The sequence below is a fragment of the Strix uralensis genome, chromosome 19, assembly GCF_047716275.1.
Source record: "Strix uralensis isolate ZFMK-TIS-50842 chromosome 19, bStrUra1, whole genome shotgun sequence".
In the NCBI taxonomy this organism is placed as follows: domain Eukaryota; kingdom Metazoa; phylum Chordata; class Aves; order Strigiformes; family Strigidae; genus Strix; species Strix uralensis.
In genome coordinates, this window is record NC_133990.1 from 6,392,563 (window position 1) to 6,407,464 (window position 14,902).

A 14,902-nucleotide genomic window follows, 5' to 3' on the forward strand; every position below is an offset into this window, starting at 1 on the left:
TGGAAGATTAACGATTTGGAGGGCAGGGCGACAGTACTAATCCCTTTATCTTGGATTTTTTTTTCTTTTCTGAAGCAATCCCCACTTTCCTGCAGTCCCAGCTGCTGCGCTAGACTTAGGCCGAGTCTGTCTCAGTGAGAGACCTGCTCCAGGTTTCAGCTGAAGTTCATGAATTTTGCCCAAGTGTTGCAGAGAGGAGATTGCATTTCTTTTAAGGAAACTGCATTTCCTCCAGTTACAGCAACCGGCTGGGAGCGAGGAGGCCTGTATTTTAATCTGACCTCTACTTTTGAGTCTTGGACTTTGCTCTGAGCCAAACCTCTGATCCTGCTGTGGTTCATTTTCAGGCGCGTGTGCCCCAGAAACTTTTTTTAAAATTAATTTTTCATACAGGATTCTTTTGCTTGATGGATGCAGTGAGAAACTATTTCCCAAACAGGAAAGAGGACCTCCCTCCCCCCTCCTCTCTCGTGGATGTTTTTATAACAACATCAATTGTCTGCAAAAGACTTATTCCTTTCTGACCTCAAAACAACTCCTGGTTAGTGCATTCCAGCATGGCCACAAAACAAGTCTGAATGACTTCACAGGGCCCGGCAAGAGGCTTTCCATAACAATACATAGTCAGTGAAACGCCTGATCCTGGCAGATGGAAACTGCCTTGGCTTCGCTGGGGGCTGAAGATGTTGAGTGCCTCGGGAGCAGACCCCAAGTGCTGGGTCCATGGTGCTGCTGTGCCAGTGATTTCTCTGGTGTTTCAAACTTCAGCTGCTCCCTTTTTCCCCAGACTCTCCATCCATGACATCCCTGCTTGTCCTTTGTCCTGAAGCCCCTGTGAGTGTTTTGGGCTGAGGAGCGTTTCTGGTGTGGGCAATGGGCTCCTCATGGCCCGAGCCAGCTGTACGTGGTGTGAGCAGGAGGCGAGGCCTTCCAGATATCTTGCTGATGAGCCATGCAGCTCAAAGAGGGTTTATGATAGAGTGACAGGGGGAAGGGGAGCCTGAAGACCTCCAGTTCCACCCTCGAGAGTGGACATGTCCCCCAAAATGCAGCACGCTGTGCCACCTGCAGCCCAAGGCTACACGGTGACAGAAGTTTATATGTACTAGTGCAGCTAGAAGTGAGCATTTTGGGGTTGTCATCCATTTCCATCCCTGACTTCAACAGAAAGCACCATGAATAAGTGATGTGGCCAGCTGGGGATGTGTGAGATGATGCATCTCACAGCCACTTCCCGTGGTGGCACGTCTAGTCCTGCCCTTGGCTAGGTAAAGTATCTGCCATGCCCCTGAAGCAGCCAGACTTGCTCAGCCCCAGCAGCCTTGCGAGTGCTCCTGGTTAACAGGCTCCTCACTGGGCATCACACATTCACAGTTGTTACAGCCCAATTTTCAAATTTGCAGTCCTGCACGGCTGGACCACAGTGATCGTCACAGGACCCAGACCCACCAGCCCTGAGACTGCGGGATCCCAACACAGCCAGGGGCATTTTCCAGCCAAACAAATTATCGATTGATTAAAGCAGCTTGGGACCAGCTGGAGCTGCTCACAAAGTCATGGTGATTGAGCTGTAAAGAAATGCTGATTTTCCTGTTAGGTCATTGGAAATACCCATCTGGGCATTTCTGAAATGCAGCATTTTGGTTTTCCGCTGTGAAAGGGCACCACAAAGCCAAGGTCACCTCAAGGCAACCAGAGAAGGGAAATCAAGCCACAGATGATCAAACTAAAGGGATTTTTGAGGTGGGGGATCAGATAAAACATTTCTATGGCCTGAAATCCTGGAGGGAAGGGGGGAAGGGAAATGTGCAAGACAGCAGATGCTTTGGCAAGAAAAAGGAAACAAGCTTGAGCTCAAGCCCACCTCCGGACAGAAAAGCTTTCGCAGTTCCCAGCTTGGCCCGAGCCGCAGGCGCTCGCCCACTCTCAGCTCCCCCCACAAGGCGTGCAGGGCCACACAGCTACGCCCTGGGATGGTAGATCCCTCCAGAACAGAGGCGACTGCCCAAAACCCACCCTTTCCACCCCAGCCAGATGAGCCAGAGTGGCCTGAAGCAACACCCTGCCTCTGCCTTTGCTTGCTCCAGAGAAAACCTGGACGTCTCGGGGAGACCCAGATACATATTAGCTCCAAAAGCCTGACTGCAGCAGGGGTTGATGTGCAAAATCCCTCCCACAGAAGTTTTTTTGGCTGGGTTTCTGGGCCATCTGCTGTGCGGACCACCAGCCATCTCCATGGGGAAGCCCAGCCATGTCCCCAGGGGTGATGGGTGCCACTGTCCCACATGGGCCAGGTACCACGTCACCGGCCACAGTCTCGGAGCCGAGCAGGATGACCGTCCCCACACTGCACCCAGCCCCAGAGCAGCTCAGGGGCTCCTGTGCACATCAATTCTCTTGCCTGCCTTCGGGCGACCAGTTTCCCAAGCAAAACCTCTGAAGTGTCTGTGGTTTGCCCATTGCTGAACACAAGGCTTTTAAGTACTTTTTTGCCATGGTTTGTATCTCTGGCACAAAGCTCGCCGCAGCCCTGGAAATAACCCTGAGCTGAAGCCTGATCCCCACGGCAGGAAATAAACATAATTTTATAAGCGTTAACAGACAGCAGAGTACCGGCAGGAATACGCGGCATTTCCTAGGAACCCAGATGTTTGTAAACTGACGGGCTGCGCCGCGCTCGCGCTGATGTCAGGGAACGCTCAGGGCCTAAAGGGATGTTCCTACATTAGGAAACAATGTCTTTGAAAACCGCAAAAACAGGGACTCTGGGGTTGAGATGAGGAAAACGAACCCATGACACTCACCAAATCACCTTTCTGTCAGACCCAGAGGAGCAGGAGTGGTCAAGAGCAAATGCCAGTCTAGCAAGGGTGGTACAGCAAGGAGAAGCTGAGAGGCAAAGGGGACATGGCTCTCAGCCCTGCGTTAGTTGTTGAAGCTCTTTTAAGTTCTTATGGGCTTGAATTTGGCCCTTAGAATTTTCTGTCTGCCATGCAGGGTGTTGGACTGAGGTTCTGGCAGTCAACAGTGGGATGGTTTCTGACTCCACTTGGAAAACAGATGTGTTTTCACCTGAAAGACCTGGGAACGTCCAACAAACTTATCTTCACCAGGACAAACATTGCTTCTTTTAAAACCAGGCTTGAACAATCATCCTAAAGCTCTCTGATGTTCCCCACCAGGGGCTCAAGTCTTCTTCACCTATGGCCAAGCACGTTGCCCCAGAGGGAGAAAACCCTTGTCCCTTTGAAAGCAGCAAAGCAGATTTGTTCCAGCTGCACTATTTCGGGGAGTGCAAGTGAGAGGGATTTATTTATTGCTTTTGTTAACAAGCTAAACTAAACTGACACTTGTAATCTGAAATCAGAGTATCTACTGCAGCCTCACACTGAGGCGTCTGTGGGTGAGAATTGAGCTGGTGCCAGCAGCTGGGCTCTGGGTACGGCTCAGTCTCGTCAGACGTCCAGCCCTTCCCAGGACGCTTCCCGACTGACCGACACGTAGGGCGAGCAGCGCTGGAGCTGGCAGCACACACGAGGTCCTTTCAGCTGTGTTTGCCAGCAAAGGGGAAACATAAAAATTAAGGTTTTCCCATGATGTTTCAAATGCAACCTCAGAGCCCCTCCCCAAGGATGGGATGGGGATGTTTCTGTCCGGGCACCAGTGGTGGGTGGCTGGGAGTGCTGTAGCACAGCTACTCACTGCTGGCTGCTGCTTGGGCAGGCTTCCAAACTGCTGGTCTCTGGGGCACAATCTTCCCTGGATTAAGATTGATGGCACACAGCAGTCCTCTGCAGCCACACAGCTCATCCCAGGAGCTGCTCCTGCAGATGGACCAGACCGCTGTGGGTGCAGTGCGGTGCTGGCAGTGTAGGCAGAGGGGCTGGACTACTCAGAGTGTTCTGGGGATGGGGCACCTCCATGGCACGCTGGAGACTGGGCAGAAGTCCTGCCCGTGCCCCTGATGACCTCCTGGGTGATGGAGCAGCACGGACACAGGCAGGTCCTTTCCTCTGTGTTTGGACAGCTGTATGGAGAGCATCCCAGCTGAGAAACAAGACTTTGGTCTCTTTTTTTTTAAACTTCTGCTGGGTCATTTATCACCGGTTCCAGTCCTGGATTTGTTCACTGTGTGGCTGTGGCCAGCAGCCCGTGAGCAGAATTGCCCCCGGGACTGTGAAACCACAGCCTGTGCAGCCCTGGCTAAAGAGAGGAGCACAAGCCCCCTCCACTACAAGCAGGCGTCTGCCCTCCATCATCCCCTGCTCAAGATGAGACTGAAGCAATAGATGTTGCCCCAAACAGGACATTTTGTTTGGGAGCCCTTTGAAGGGATTGTGGACTAAAGAGCATCAGCCCGGGGGGTAGGGGGTGTTGCTTGCCCTGCTTCTTGTCTCATTTGTGCCCGGCTGCAAGGACTTTGCAAGTGTATCACCCTAAAGACATAGAATGCAGGCTTCTAGTGAGGCTTCATCAGCAATAAAGCCATGAAAAGAATCTTTGTATTCACTGACACTCAGCTCACATTTTTAATAAACTGAAAAACCAGGCAAAACAGCCCCAAATAAACATTATTGAACTGAAGCTCAGGGACTTCACCTGGATGAAAAAAACATTGCTTTCAGAATGGCTGGAGGTGAGGAGAACGGCCATGGGTCTGAGATGATCAGCTGGTCTATGTCAGAGGGGGTTTCAAGTTTCCACCCTGCGATGGGCCTTTGGGATGCTCTCCGTCGGCTCCAGCAACACAGGGAATGGAGGAGCACTGCCTGCTCCCCCCACCCCAAGGCGCTCGGGGTGACTCCATCCTGTCTTGTAGGACACAGAGACACTGCATCTGGGACGTATCAGCATGGAGAAGAGACAAGGTCTGAACACCTGGCCCTACACCCTGATGCATTTACCCCTTCAACCGTAATACCCACAGCAGGAAACAGACCAACCATACAGGTCTTTAACTCAGCCCCATCAATCTTCAACCTTACTCCTCATGCAACTCTCTTTTCCTTAAAAAGTGCAAGAGATAGTTTCTTTTAAAGACATCTTAAGCTCGGTTTCATGCCTGCATCTCACTCAGGGCCTCACCGCAGCAAGCTGCCCCCTTGACTGTCTGCAGCCAACGACTCCAAACCCTTTGCTAACAAACCCGGGCAGTGCTGGCTGGCGTCCCTGCGCGCCCAACACGTCCCCCTGCTCTGGGCGATTGTTCAGTCTGGATCCTGCCCGGATCATTTTTAACCTTCTGCAACTTTGGCTCTGGCAGAACTAAGGCTGCTCGGTGGGTAGCCTATTTCAACCAGCGTTCCCTTGTATTTGCCTCTCCAGGTGGTAACAGGCTGAAAAGCGCCTGTAATCCCTCTGAATGAACCACACAGCACAGAAACAAAGTCGAACTCTATTGTATTATGTTCATCTCCTTTTAACACAGGCTGGTTCAGCCACCCAAGATAAAGCAGGCAAGGATCTCACAGCTCACTGTGCCAGGACCCCAAAGGAAGAGGTAGGAAAGGTCCACCAGACCCCTCCATGGCCCTGGGGGGTTCGTCTGCAAAGCCGCTCGTGCTCTTGCCACCCTTTTTCAACTACATGAAGAAAAAAGGTCTCCTGTCCTACTCCCTCCCACAACCAGTGCCTTTCACCACTTCTTTTGGCAAAGTTCAATCTGATTTTTTTTCTCCAGCCTTAGTTACATTGCCCATTTAACTATAAACGCTCCCTTTGGGACAGTAGCACATCTCTGCGGCTATAAATGGGAGACACCTTGTAGGCTTCATCTAAAAGATGTTGACGCATGGCTCTGAGCTCAACTGACCTGCTGAGACAGTGTGTCTTTTTGCAATTTTAAGGTGAGCCTTTTGAAATAGTTCGCTTGGCAGAGAGCGCAATATGCCAAGCATCACATTTAAGCCTTGTTTCTTTAGTTCAGGTTTTCTACAAAGATTTTAGACAGCAAACTCTCAATAATCTTTTGCTGGATGATCTGGTTTGTGGATCTGCTGCTCTGCACCCTCCCAAGACCCCCAACATGACCGAAGGCCTCTTGGCAGACGAGACTGCTGTCCTGAGGCTGAGAAGCTGCACTGCTCCTGATGTGGACAGGGGATGCAGAGGCAGAACAGTCAGAGCTGAGCCCCAGCTGCACATCGGCTGCCTCATAGAAAGGTAATGCTGAGTAGGGAGGTGACTGCATACCCACCAAATCCAGCCCCTGCTGCATTCAGCTGCCCTGCTTGTATAGAAACTACTCAATGTGGAGCCAGAAAAGAGCTATACGCACCCTTCTAGCACATCTCTGTTTTAGGGGCAATCCCTGCCTGCTGACCACAATGCTGGGCGATGTGGCCTCCCTGGCTGCAGCAGCAGCCCTCATGCCTGCTCACCTGACCGTGCTCACGAGGACTCACTGTGCTGAGCAGCCAAGGGGATGCTCCGCCACCTCCATGTCCAGCCCCTACTGATTTCAAACACCTTCAACTGGTGAAAGCCCTGATGTAGTAAAATTGGCTTCAGAGCATCCTCTCTGTGCTGGAGCCTGAATTCACCTCAAACTCACACCAGGGCAGTGTACTGGGAATGCTCCATCTTGGCTCATCTGCAAGGGATCCTTTGAGCTACCAAGCTGGGAGTGACTGGGATCGGGAGGGAGAAGCTCAGGGCAGCCACTGGACTCAATGCTGGCTGGGACTGCCCTGCATCAGCCCCAGCTGGACCCCGCATTAGCAGCTAAGGAGCCGGCAAGGGGCTGTGTCTGCTCACGCCAGACGAGTTCCCGGCTCCAGCCACATGGACTGCTCTGTCCTGCCCTTTGCATCTCTCCCCTTCTACTGCCTCCCCCATGGATGGACTGCAGCTTTGCCTCCCTGACCCGGAGCTGCTCAGGCCAAAATGAACAAGACCTCACCGAAGAAGAAGCCATGAGCTATGTTCTGTGCATAGCTCTGTTTAAGTGAAAACAACTCCCCTGTGCCAGTTTAAATACAACTCCTCTTTTCTTACTTATATAACATGGTAACCTTCTTTCAACAAATTCACTTTATTCCTGGCCCAACAAAGCATTACAGAGCCCTTATGTTTCTTGGCCACAATGGCCAGGACCCTCTGAGAAAAGCAAAGCCATTGAGAGTCAGTGCCGGGTACATCTCGCTGGTACATGTCAAAGCTTACATGAAACACTCTGTGCATTAAGGACTGCATGTTTGCTAAGGGCAGGGGAAGCTGGCAGGATGAGAGCTTTCTTCTGATGGTTTTCTGCCTTGTGTCACTATGGAGCTGGGTCCAAGTGGAGAAATGTCAGCACACCTCAGGCTGCTTGGCATCTCCTGAACAGGGTTTGCCCTCCATCTGGCACACCTTGGGTGGCCCCAGGCATGTCCATGACCCAGTCTGGGAACATCCCTGGTTGTTCCTTTCTCCAGCTGGACAGGGATCTTGGTTTCCAACAGGAAGGGGCAGAATAAATTTTCAAGTCTGGGTTCTCACCACACTTAAACTGGACCTGCATACCAGGACCTTCACAAGAAGTCATGTTTAGCTTGTAAGGAAAGTAGTGGAGAAGGGTTTGGGGTGAAGGTAGACCTCCCTATCGCCAAACCCAGGCAGTGATGGGGAGAGGGAATGTCATGAGATCCAAGGAGATCCACCTCACTCCCGTTTGCTGGGGATCAGTGCTTGCTAAGCCAATGGCCGGCTGCTTCATTAAGTCAGCTGTTGTTTTGGAAAGGCGTCTCGTTAGCCTGGCGTCTTCCAAGAACATCAGAGCTTTGGCAGGGCCCAAGCAGCAGTCTGAGGTTAACAAAACAACCTGGTGTAGACAGGCGCTCTGGTGCCTTGGAGAAGTCCTCAGTCAGCAGCTCGGTACGTGCCGCAGGGATCTCTGCAGACGCCAGGGATGTCCATTCCTCGTCTTCCCAAGCCCTTCTGGAGGCCGTGAACAGTCTATGTCCGCAGGAGGACAGTCAGCGAGATGCATCTGGAGAACAAAGTCTCCTAGGCCTGCTGGAGAGACAGAAATTGCCTGGCTCCCGCAGGCATTTCTCCACTACAAATGAATGCTGCAGCCAAGAGCAACCTTTCCGACGTCCAACACGCTGTCTCCTTCGGCAGTACTCGGCCTGCAATAGCAGCAGGCGTCTCAGGGGACAAGCCCGGCTGCAAATGTCATTAGCATGTGTCACCTTGGCCTGCTTGGAAGGATTAATCAGAACGAGGAGCTCACTTTTTAATGAGCCTTTTCATGGTGCGTTACTGGGGGAGAAAAAAATAAACCCCCCCAAGCGAAACAGATTTTCCAATAAAATTTATAGAGCATGAAAAGGGCTTCTGGTGCTGGGGTTCAGAGGTGACTGGCCCTGTGCATGTGGAGGCACCACCCTCCCTGTCCTCCTCGGATGATGAAAACAAAACAAACAAGCAGAAAAATCCTGGGAGCAGATACGTGAAGTCATGTCCTTCGTTGGAATGAACGAGTTACCGTTGTTGGCAAGTGACCCTTGGACAGATAAACTGAGCCCTCTGAGGCTTTCATGCTCTATGGGGTGGGCACGGACCCACCACCGTGGCCAGAAGGGCTCAGGTCCTCCAGGAGCGCCCTGGGACATCCCTACACCAGGAGCAGGCCCACAGGCTTTCCTTGCATTGAAGTAGCTCTTAGAAACCTCAGCCCAAGCTGGGCCACACTGTGCTAAGCACTGTGTATATTTAGAAGATGCTCATCATGGAGAACTTGAACTAAATGCATTAGTGGATAAGAAAACTGTGGACATGGTGAAAGCCCCCATGCCTTACTGTCTGTGTTTTGGTAGCCATGTGGGTTACGTCTGAGCTAGATTTCACCACATTCCACCAAATTCCCTTTCAGAGTCGCAGGGGAGGAGCAGCCACCTCCAGGGTGCTGCACCTCACCCCTGGGCAGGTGTCTCAGGGGTGCAATGAGCTGCTGTCTGCAATAGCCATTCTGCACCACTCTGGGTGAGATGCTCGGACCCGATATCCCCCTTTCAGCCCTGAGCATGGGGCAGGGATGTCCCTAGGTTATCATTCAGTGCGAGGGGAAGGGGATCACCCTGTGTCAGGCATTTCCCACCCCCCGGACAGCAGGGAGCAGAGCCGGCTCTGGCCAGCCTCAGGGCAGCATGCAGGACCTTGGGGGCCAGCATTCCCTTGTGGGTGAGGGACGGGGAGCAGCAGGATGGAGACTGGGGAAGGGGGAGTGGGATTTCCATGCCCAGTCAAGAGAACAAATTATTCTTGCACAGTCCACCCTTCCCTCTAGTAGCGAGTAATCCTTGCAACCATGACAGCCACTTCTCTTTGCCCTGGAGAACTGTATAAATCAGAGCAGAACAAAAGTTCTTTGCTGGAAGCTGGGCATGTGCGCTGCGTTTCAAAGGGTAGGCACATTTCTCTATAGATCTGCGTTCTCCAGGGACTGCAACTCTGACAGCAGAGAGATTAAGCAAAACAACCCACTCAACCTACCCTTCTCCAAGATCTCTCCATGGGTGGAACAAACCCATCACAGTCAAACCACAGGGCAGAGCCATAATTCACACTTGTTACTTTGCTTCTTAGTTGTTTAATGGCCTATTTTTCCTACTTAATGTTTTCAAAGTTTTGAGTAATAATTACATAGAATACAGGCTCCTTTGGCGTTAGAGCTGGAAAACTTAGAAATAATGAGGAAAAGCAAACCAAATGTACCAATTATTAGAGTCCTCGGGGAACCTGCAGAGCTCTAGTGAGCTGTATCCAAACCTTCAGAGAAACCATTCAAGCTACATTCCTTGCTGGACTGGTAAACACTCACACACGAACCCTCGCCCACACACCCCAAGTGAAAAGCTTTAAACCAACCCAACGATACCAGGCAAACTTTTTAAGTTAAAGCAATCATAGCTTTTGTTATTAGCAATACCGCGCATTGCAGATCTCCTGCAGGACAGTGCTGCTAACGGTGTCTGTCCCTCACAGTAGCAAGAGCCAGATAACAGGAGAGAGCAAGCACTGATTTCCTCCTGTGCTCTTACAGACCAAGATGTGTTCTCCTGCAACTTTTCTAAGCAATCAGGGCAGTAAACCCATTTCTTTTCCAGTTGTATTTGCACCAGTGGAGATCTGGGCTCATGCCAGCTGAATGAGGTACTGAAAATACGAGTCATGAGGAGTTTAAGCCCTTCTGCTCCTCAGGGGTTTCTTGGGAATGGACTATTTTTCTGTGAGCTCTTAATTATACAGCTATTTTCATGGACAAATTTTGGCTTCTGGGTTGTACCCTGTGTGCTTACTTCAAGGCTTGGATATTGGTGAGGTGTGAGATCGTGACCTCCGTCAGCTGCCGTGTCTCTCCGCCTGCCCCAGTGCCGGCAGGAGAGCTCTCTTTGCCAGTTACCCTATCCCTAACCTCCCCCACATCTCCTGCAGTAGGCTGTCCTGGAGCTGGGGACCAGTCCCCAGCCTGTTGACATTGCTGGAGAGGAGATGAATATCCCTTAGGTGGTGCGTCTCTGTAGAGGGGACATGGCACTGTGGGTGAGGGTCCCTCAAAAGGTCCCTTGACCCACCTTGAGCCACCCAGCACCTCCACCACTCTCCAGGCACAGCAGAACCAGGGACAATAACTGCTCTGCAGACAGACTCTTCCTCTATCTCCGATGAATGTAACTGAAAACCTGGCCTGGAAATGTCTTTGAAAGAAAGGAAGTATTAAAGAGTAAAGAATGAACAACAACCACATGTGAACATCGTTATTCATACAAAGAAGTGCCATCCCCAATATCTGTGCCGAGAAACCTACTGCCATGAAGTTCCTCTGCATAGGAAATAACAAGGAGTTGTGCAACTGCAGTTGTTGTCAGAGCATACAACCAGAGCTGGGAAGTTGAGTTATGGCTTTTGCCAACCTGCCTGGGTGTCAAACCTAAAACTGATTACACAGTATATGTGCTTCAGACAGAAATCACAGGGGTGACCCTTTTGTTGGAGACTCTTGGAGGAAGCATTTTCATTTTTCCAATGAAAAACATCTAAATGTAGTAGAAACATTTCTGGGTTTATTTCAGATTGAAATGGTTTCATTTGGGGTTTTGAAAGCCAAGCCAAGCCAAAAGTTTGGATTTAAAACAAAAAAAGGGAAATATTTCTGTCCTGTTTTGAATTGCCTTCCATCAGATAATCAAAAACTTCATGGAAAGGGAAGAGATTCCTCCAAACATTCACATCCAATTTGAAACAGTAAATTAAAAGAAGTTGAATGTTTTCAAACAGCTCCTTTATTAGCAGCAATGTAACTTCCTTCCCACCAGCACCAGGACACAACCTCCCCTGCTTTGCCTGCTGTCATTTCACTAATGGGTGGGTTGGTTTTAGGGTGCCTGGTTTAAAGCTGAATTGTCTCCAGCTGGTTTCCAGGTGGTCTGAGCACCCCCTTTCCCTGTCCACCCTGCCTGCAGCCTTGGCATCGCTGGGCTGGGGGAACCCAAGCTGATATTTGCCTGGCAGTTCTTTGCTTTCCTTCTCACAGCTGCATCTGATGACTTCTGCTGCAGGCACAGGAGCCTGGATCAGGGTCTGAATCGCCCCAAAATTTGGGCACATACACAAAGAGTAAAAGAGACCTTGTTCCAAAGTGCCTCCAGCCTGCAAAATGGGGCTAAATGCTATTTACTGTCTGCAATCTCTGCATGAAAAATGATAAAATAAGGCTAAATGTCTGCTTTCTCTTTTTCTCCTCTTTTTAATGTAGGGAAGGTAAGACTCCTGAGCCCTGGGGATTGCCTTTATTTTCTCTTTTATGATATTTACTAAAGACTTAAAGATGGGAAGAAGCAGAAGCCTATGGAGTGTATGGGCTAAGATGAAAAGGTCCCGGATCCCCAGCGGGATAGGAAGGCTTCCAACAGGACGCACAAGCTGCTCAGCTTTGTTTCTCAATTCAAACATGGTACCATGCACAAAAGGAGGCGAATAATATCGCTCTCCCAGGCAGTGAGCCCACGCCTCACTGCTGGCCATAATAATAATAATTCAAAACAAAAAAAGGATGCCAGAAAGAAAAATGATTTGGGATTAAGGGTTCCCGTGTCCCACCTGCTGGCTTGGGGTATTCTTCAGCTGAATAGACCTTCAGCTCTCCCAGACCTCAGGCACCCTGGGGCAGGGTCCATCCCTTTCCGGGCCACCATTGACATGCTGTGGGATCAAAATGCTTACAGAAACATTCCTGGGGAGCTGATCATGTGAATAAAAGGGCAACCTGTCAATTGACTCCATGCCAGCACAAATGGTGGGGTTATGGGGAAGGGGCAGCTCAGGTTTTCCTGTGAGGCAGAGGTTGGGGGGAATGGCCAGCACAATGCATGCTAATGCCTGAGCTGACCAGGGCTGGTCAGCTCAATGCCACCCCAGGAACTCCCTGTAATCTGCCATTATATCCCCCCTTTGACATGGTTTTCCTCTGCTTAACAGTCCTCTTTGGACTTTGCTCCTGAGGAACAAGGCTGAACTGGCCGGCCCCTTCCCCAATCTCAAGGTGTGCGGACAATGCTCAATTTTCTCCTAACAGCACAAACACAATGAGAGACTCAGGCTAGCTATAGATGTCAATAGAGCATCTAAACTAACCCCTTTTTCCCCACAGTCTCCCCCTGAGGCCATAAAAACCTCTATCATCCACTGCAACCAAGGGTGAGGAGCTCCCTAGCTTGCCCACGGTGCTGGAGGAATGACCTCCTTCTGTTTGACTTGGATCAAGATCCTACTGGCTTCGTTCGTCCAGCTCCTGCATGAAGTCCCACACGTTCCCATCCTGCCCCATCAGCATCCACCCATCGCGTGTCCCACTCCAGGTGCTGGTAGGGGACATGGCTCGAAGGCTTAACAGCCACACAGCCTGTCCCTGCCCCATTCACTGCACAGGTCAGGCTTTGTCAAACAGGTCCAGGGGGTGTGAAACCCCGCCACCCACATCAGGTTCAAATCCTGCTGCAGGGGCATGACAAGTGGCTGCTCTTGAGCCTCCACCATAGCCATTGGAAGAGCGTCACCCCCTGTGTTGTCCAGGCTGCAGGAGCATCATCACCTGCCTTGGACAGGCTGGAGGGGTATTGCCACCCACCTCAGCTTGGCTGGAGGATCATCGCTGTCCTGCCCGGCTGGGCAGGAGGAGCACCACCACCCACCCTGGCTGGGCTGGAGAAGCATCGCCGCCTTGCTTGGCCGGCCCCAGAGCACTTTGGCAGGCTCTGAATGAAGGTCCTTGCCGGCCTCGCTGAGCCAGAAGGTCAGCGGTGCTGACAAGGCGCCACGGCGGTACGGAGAGTAAAAGCTAAAACTGAAGCTGGAGGGAACTGAGCTCTGACTAAGGCTTCCTCGGAAAATAAAACCATTCTGTCGAGTCTCTCAGCTGGCTTGGAAACCTCCACGGGCCACCTGGAGAGCTGTGCCCTTTGCGGTTTGTACAGCAGGCGCTGCTCAGACACGTCGCTCTGTTTATCCTTGGCATGGCGGGAGCTGCGCAGGTAACCCAGCACTGACATTTTCCCTTCGGGGCTCTGCCCTGCTCCCACTGTGATCAATGGGGATGCTTCAATTAACTCCGGAGGAGAGACTGCCATCAGCTCTCCCATCAGATTTATCCAGCATGGAACAAGCCTTTAGAAGCCCATAAATAAATAACAGCATTTTCATATTGTTTTGCATCAAAGCTCGTAGGATTTTTAACTCATTAACAACTGACTCACTATGCCCTTCGTTTGCCCAGCATATTGTGTGGGTATCAAGCACTTAATGGCAAACAACTAAATTGATCCTCCCACAGCTTTACATGGTGAGATGCCACTTCTGCATGTGGGAAGTTGTGAGTGACTCCCGTGATGAGACCACACAGAGGAGAGCACAGCTTTGTCCTTCCAGAGATGAGCCACCTTTTGCAGGGAAGCTTCAGCTGGGCCCAGGGCACAGGGTTATGGGTCACCTATAGAAAAATTCACTCTAAGGCAGCTTCAACGCCCAGCCTGGACATTATTGCACGCTCAGGTGTTCAGAACGCAGAGCCCAGGCAGCTCTTGCATCCAAAACTGGCCACGTGAAGAACTGGTATAGGGAGAAGTTGGGAAGGCCAAGATATAGGGGTAAGCCTCTATCTATAGGAATATATATGTACCTATAGGGAGCTGTGGAGCCCTGCGGGAGCAAGGCCACACGAAGAGACATAGAGCAGTAAAGAGAAGGACTGGGGAAACACCCTGTGAACAGAGAGGTGCTGGAAGCAGGAGACCCTCAAAATAAAGGGAGGGAGGGAGGGAGGGAGGGAGGGAGGGAGCTAACAAACCAGAGTCGCTCCTGGCCTCTGCCCAGCATCTGCGGCATGGACAGAGCTGACAGACGCGCTGACAGACACTGCACTTAGAGGTGCTTTCAGCTGGGCTGGGATTTGTTTCCCTTGGAGGGATGTGGCCATGGGGCTCTGCTGTCCGGGCAGGGGTGGGAAACACCACAGCCGTGTCACCCTGTTACAGACTGACATGCAACAATGCTGATGAGTTTGCCTCCTCCTGCCCTTGCCAACACTGCTTTCCTCCGACTCCAGTAGAAACAATCACCATTTCTCACAGACAAATTATGTCAAACCAACCTCACCAAACATAAACCAAGAATGAATACAGCTAGCAGAGTGGAGAAACAGATACCCAAGCAGTGACTGGAGGAAACAAAGACCCCCCCGCACTGGGAGCTGTCAAACACTGTTGGCAGCTTCCTGACCACACCACACTCATGGGGTACATGAGCATCCAAGCTTTGGCTGTTAATAATTTAGGGGGTGCTTTCAGCTTTCTGTGGAAACCCTACATATCCTGTGTTTTGTACAAGTATTCAGCGTGCAGAATTTTTCTCATTTCAAAGATAT

At 51.1% G+C, this 14,902-nt stretch overlaps 1 protein-coding gene across 1 annotated transcript in view; it reads right to left on the minus strand.

Annotated features, from left to right (window-relative positions):
• Positions 1–14,902, minus strand: part of NTN1 (netrin 1) — a 105,021-nt gene that overhangs the window by 65,970 nt on the left and 24,149 nt on the right. The window lies entirely within an intron of this gene.